The sequence below is a fragment of the Pituophis catenifer genome, unplaced genomic scaffold (genome assembly GCF_029215685.1).
Source record: "Pituophis catenifer annectens isolate HBS135680 unplaced genomic scaffold, rPitCat1.0.hap2 SCAF_4, whole genome shotgun sequence".
Lineage (NCBI taxonomy): Eukaryota > Metazoa > Chordata > Lepidosauria > Squamata > Colubridae > Pituophis > Pituophis catenifer.
Window position 1 is genome coordinate 26,029,103 of NW_027256884.1, and position 6,000 is coordinate 26,035,102.

Below are 6,000 nucleotides of genomic sequence, written 5' to 3' on the forward strand. Positions count from 1 at the left end.
AATCCTAAACTACATTAATGGAGAGATAGAATCAAAATAATGTAAAGCCTTAGTAAGACCACACTTAGAATACTGCATCCAGTTTTGATCACCAGAATATAAAAAAGATATTGAGATTCTGGAAAGAGTGCAGAGAAGAACGATAAAGATGCTTAGGGGACTGGAGACTAAAACATGTGAAAAACCATTGCAAGAATTGGATATGTCTAGTCTAGAAGGACTAGGGGAGACATGATAACAATGTTTCAATATTTGAGGGGCTGCCACAAAGAAGAGGCGGTCAACCTATTTTTCAAAGCACCGAGAGGCAAGAGAAGAAACAATGGATGGAAGCTAAATAAGGAGAGAAGCTGTCAGATGTAAATGCCTTATTCTCTAATGTGTAAATAATGTATATATGGAACATCAGGGGTTAACTTATTACTTGAGCTTTAATGTATTCATATTTTACCACTCCCATTCCTGGCTCCGCCCCTTGTATATAAAAGGAGCCATCCTCCCCATTTTCCTTGCTTCTATCTTGAATATTCAGCGAATATAGAATGCCTATTATGATTAAAGAGAATTATATTTAAACCTATAACTTCTATTATCTTTATTGAGTCTGATCCTGAAAATATTGCAACAAGCTGGTAGCAGAGGATGGTTAATTGACTCAATAAGTAATTAAAAATGTCCAAGAAAGATAAGCCCAACACCAGGGCCTACAGCAAAGAAATAGAAACTGATCAAGAGATGATCAACGAATCCACTAATGCGATTTCGAGAGAATCCGAAGAATACACCACTGAAGAAGAAGAACTGATGAGTGAAAATAACGACCAGGAAGAAATCGAGATAGAAAACAACGAACTCAGGTCAGAAATATTAAAAATACTAAAAAGCCAAAAGAATGATGAAAGCCTCATCGCGGACCTCCAGGAGATGCTGAGGAACAGCGGAGCAGCGAGAGAGAAAAACGTCATTAAAGAAAAACCCAAAGATCAAAAAACTGTGAGTGAAATGACTACTGAGAAAATAGTTGTAAAAAAGAAAAGATGTGACCCCGCGCGAAATTTTGAACGGCAGCCATCTTGGTTTCAACGAACTTCAAAAGAGAGTGAAGCAGAGCCAATCAAAACGCTCAGTTCAAAATTTCTGGCGCGAAAAACACTATCAGACGAAGAAAGTGAAAAAGAAGTCTCAAACTCTTCAGATGAACCAAAATCAGAAAGTGAAGACGATTTAACAAAGTCTCAAGTAAAGTCAGCAATGAAAACGCTTTTTGCTGCTTTTGGGCCAAGATTGAAAATCTCCAAGACATCGACGAAGAAGCAAGAAATCAAACCGACAACTCAAGACCTGCACGCTCCCATCCTGACTTCGAAAACGACGACACCCGAGCCCAGAGAGCCATGCCGATTCCGCCCTACACCGCAGACAGAATCGAGTGCCAGCACACACAAGAGAAAGAGAAGAACCGCCGCCATCACCAAAGCCCCAAAAACCGAGCCAGAGACCGACTCATCTGAAGAGGAGCGGATCGAGAGAGCTGAAATGGAGAGAACCTTCCACAACGGCGCCAAAGAAGAAATGAGCAACGCGCATGTGCAAAACTACGTAGACGGCCCCGAAAGACTTGAACTGGCCAGAGAACCGCGCAGACTCGTTACAAGCATCCCAATGCCGTTCTGTAATTTCCTGCACTTGAGAGACCACGGACTGCCTCAGGTTGTAAGTAATGGACAAAATAATGTGGGGAACTTACCCAGTGACTTCCCAAAACTTAGAGTTGATGGCATTAATTTACAAGAGTGGTACCAACAGCTTCAGGTTATTTTTATGAAAGAAAATTTACTATTCTTTATAACTAGTCCTCCAAGAAGACCTTGGACTTTAAAAATAGACTGTTTACATCATAGAGCATTTTTCATAATAATTTCTAGCGTGTCTCCTGCAATGTATCATAGCATCAAACCAAACCTAACTGTATCAGAAATAATTCAATGCATGTTTAATCTATTTCACAGCGATAGCGTAGCCACAACCACAAGAATGTCTAAGGATTTCTTTTCTTCTAGAGTGAAACCAGGGGTTTCTATAAGTGAACATTTGATAAATCTAAACAAAATAAGAGCTGAGCTGCAATTGAGGGGGGAAGTGATTTCAGATCAAACTATGAAAAGTGTTATTATCAATTCACTTGATCCATCATGGGATAGCTTTATGTCACACTTAGATACCATTAATTTGGGATATTTATCAATAGAAAGTCTATCTAACAAATTGATAGCAGAAGACAATTCAAGAAAAAATCGTTCCAGTAACCAAACAGAACACAAATCTTTTAGGAAAGTAGTCTTTCAAGATAAATATAATGAAGCCTTTAGATGCCACAATTGTGGATCCAGGGAACACAGTAGAAGAGACTGTCCCAAAGTCCCAAGGGAGAGACATAGGCCAGAATATAGGAGCAAATACAATTACAGACAATCTTCCACAGATAGACACAAATATAGAAGTCCACCAAACTACAGAGAAAGTAGAGGGGGTAGAGAAAATTCAAAAGAGAGAAAATCTGGGTCACTAATTGGGCTAAATAAACAAGACAGCACCAAAACACAACAAGATGAGAACAATAATTGGCTTATTGATTCTGGTGCAACAAATCACACCACTAATAACAAAAGTATATTATCTTCATTTACAGAAGATAAGTTTGTGATAAAGGTAGCTAATCAAGAAAAGGTTCAAGTATTAGGCAGAGGAAATGTGACCTTGCCTGGTTTAGGGAAAATAGAGGGGGTATTATTAATCCCAGAAATACCTCACAACATACTAAGTGCTATAAAACTAAGCAGAGAATCTGACATCAATATAGTTATCTCAAAGGGGAAAGCAACTATAGAAAAGAACAAAACAAATGTAGGCACTGTGATGATAAAAGGGGGTCTACCCTATCTGATAACCAAAGAAAGATGGTTACATAACATTGATTCAAATATGGAAGATTGTATTGAAGCAGATGATGAAAATGTCAGTAACAGTGACAATGATGAATGTAAATTAACTCATGATAACAAAAATACACACAATGAGAAGAAACCAAAAATAGGTAAACCAATTCATGATGAGTGTGCTCATATCTTACATAGGAAGTTAGGACATGCTAGCTTTCCTGTAGTACAAAAAATGACTGAACACGCAGAAGGTGTAAAAATAAAAAATTGTGAAAATTATTTAGAATGCTCAGTATGTAAATCCACCAAACTAAAAACCAGTCCTAGACCAAAAAAATCTAACAGATCAACTAACAATATTTTTGATTTGGTACATATGGACTTAGTTGGTCCATTAACTCCATCAATTACCTATAGAAAACGTTACTTCCTAACAATAGTGGATGATTACAGTCGCTATGGTTTTGTTTACACATTAAAGCACAAGGATGAAACTTTTCAGAAATTTAAGGAATTCTACAAACGCATAGAAACACAACATAATATTAGAATAAAACAAATTATGACAGATAGGGGATGTGAATTCATGTCTAAAGAATTCTCCCAATGGTTAAAGGATAGAGGGATGCTACATTTCACGTCCAATCCATTTTCTGCCTTTCAAAATGGGATTGCAGAGAGAAAAAACTCCACACTACAAACCATGATTAGATGCACATTAGAGGATGCTGGTTTAGGCAAACAATTTTGGTCAGAAGCCTTACATTATTCAAATTACACTCAAAATAGAACATGGTCCAGTATTGTGAATAAGACACCATATGAGGTGATGTACAATAGAAAACCTAAATTAGCACACATGCACATATTTGGAGTTACTGCAGACGTGCACATACCTAAACAATTGAGGAGAAAGGGAGAAAACGTATCCAGGAGATTAAGATTCATGGGATACGAAACTGGAACCAAAGGGTACAGATTCATCGATAATAATAACAAATTTATAGTATCCAGAACAGCTGTGTTTCATGAGCAGGCCAATTGGTCTAAGTTGCACCTTAATGAAATTTTTCCTAATAAAAGCAAAGATAATATATCTTGCGAGGAAGGAACAACAGAAAATCAAAATATTAACAAAAGTAAGAACAAAACCAAAACTTGGACAAATAGTCAGCATAAAATAAAGACAGACACATTAACAAAAAAGGAAGCCAGATATTTGCATGACAACCATAGCAAACCTGAAAGAAATATTAGAAATAATAGAAACCAAATACCAAATAAATACAAAGATTATATTATGCATATGGATGGAGAACAAATAACACCTAATACATATGAGGAAGTATTGAAACTTCCCCGTGAAGAAAGAGAAAAATGGGAACTAGCTATGGAAAAAGAAATGAAAAGTTTACAAGGATTAAATGTATTCACACCTGCGATCGCACCTAAGGATAAAACAATTATAGGTACCAGGTGGATTTATAAAATTAAAAATTTAGAAGGAGGTAATACCTTATACAAGGCCAGACTAGTTGCACAAGGTTATGCACAAAAATATCCAGAAGACTATACTGACACATATTCACCCACAGTGAGAACAGAGAGTGTCAAAACAGCTCTTGTAGTAGCATCTGCACTCAATCTAGACGTGTTTCAATATGACATACAGACTGCATACTTACATGCAAAATTAGATAAGGAAATATATGTAAGAGCACCACACAGTCAATACACTAATAAGAACGAAATTTGGTTACTAAATAAGAGTCTGTACGGATTGAAGCAATCTGGCAAAAGATGGTACGATTGTTTGGTAAAAGTACTAAAGACCATGGATTTCAACGCCACCACTGCTGATAACTGTTTCTTTGTAAAAAAGAGTAATGATCATATTGAATTTGTATTAATTTATGTGGATGATATTTTATATATTGGAAAGCATAAAGAGAGCAGGGAAATCTTTGTAAATAAGTTAAACGAACACTTCTCATTGAAATCACTAGGTAAAGTGAATAAATACCTTGGTGTACAAATTAACAAAACAAAAAGGGGATTCAAACTTACTCAAAAAGATAAAATCATTGAGCTCCTAAACAAATGTAACTTAAATAATGCCAAAACATGTGACACACCTATGCAAACTGATTTTCTTAGAAACAATGATGAATCTTCCCCTGAGTTTAAAGACAACACATTTTACAGATCAGTTATAGGTTCACTCCTTTATATATCTAATTGGACTAGGCCAGATATTGCATTACCTCTCAATTTATTGTCAAGATATGTTAGCAAACCAACCTTGTATCATTGGGAAGCTGTCAAAAGAATTTTAAGATATCTGAAAAGTACATTAGATTTTTGTTTAATATTGGAACCCAATAATGACAAAGAACCAAAAATTACTTGTTATGCTGATGCAGATTGGGCTGGTGATACATCATGCAGAAAGAGTACCTCTGGTTATGTTTTTCTATTGAACGATTGTCCAGTTTACTGGTATACTGGTAAACAAGAACTGGTAGCCACCTCTACCACAGAAGCAGAATATGTTTGCTTGTCTAAAGCTGCAAATAACCTTGTATGGTTCAATGATTTGATCACAGATGTTTGGAAGAAACCTACTTTACCATTTATTATGCATGAAGATAATAAAGCGGCCATTGAAATTTCTAGATCCGATGCAATTGGACAAAGGTCCAGGCATATTGATATAAAATTTAAGCACGTGAGACAACTATCTCAAGACGGATTCATCAAAGCAATACATTGTGATACTTCTGAACAATTAGCTGACATATTAACAAAACCCTTACCTTCTAAACAACACAAATATTTAACTTCTAAATTATATGTATTATATTGTCCTGAATCTGAATGTAACTGGTGTTGTATAACGAACCGGCATTTAGAGGGGGATTTGTCAGATGTAAATGCCTTATTCTCTAATGTGTAAATAATGTATATATGGAACATCAGGGGTTAACTTATTACTTGAGCTTTAATGTATTCATATTTTACCACTCCCATTCCTGGCTCCGCCCCTTGTATATAAAAGGAG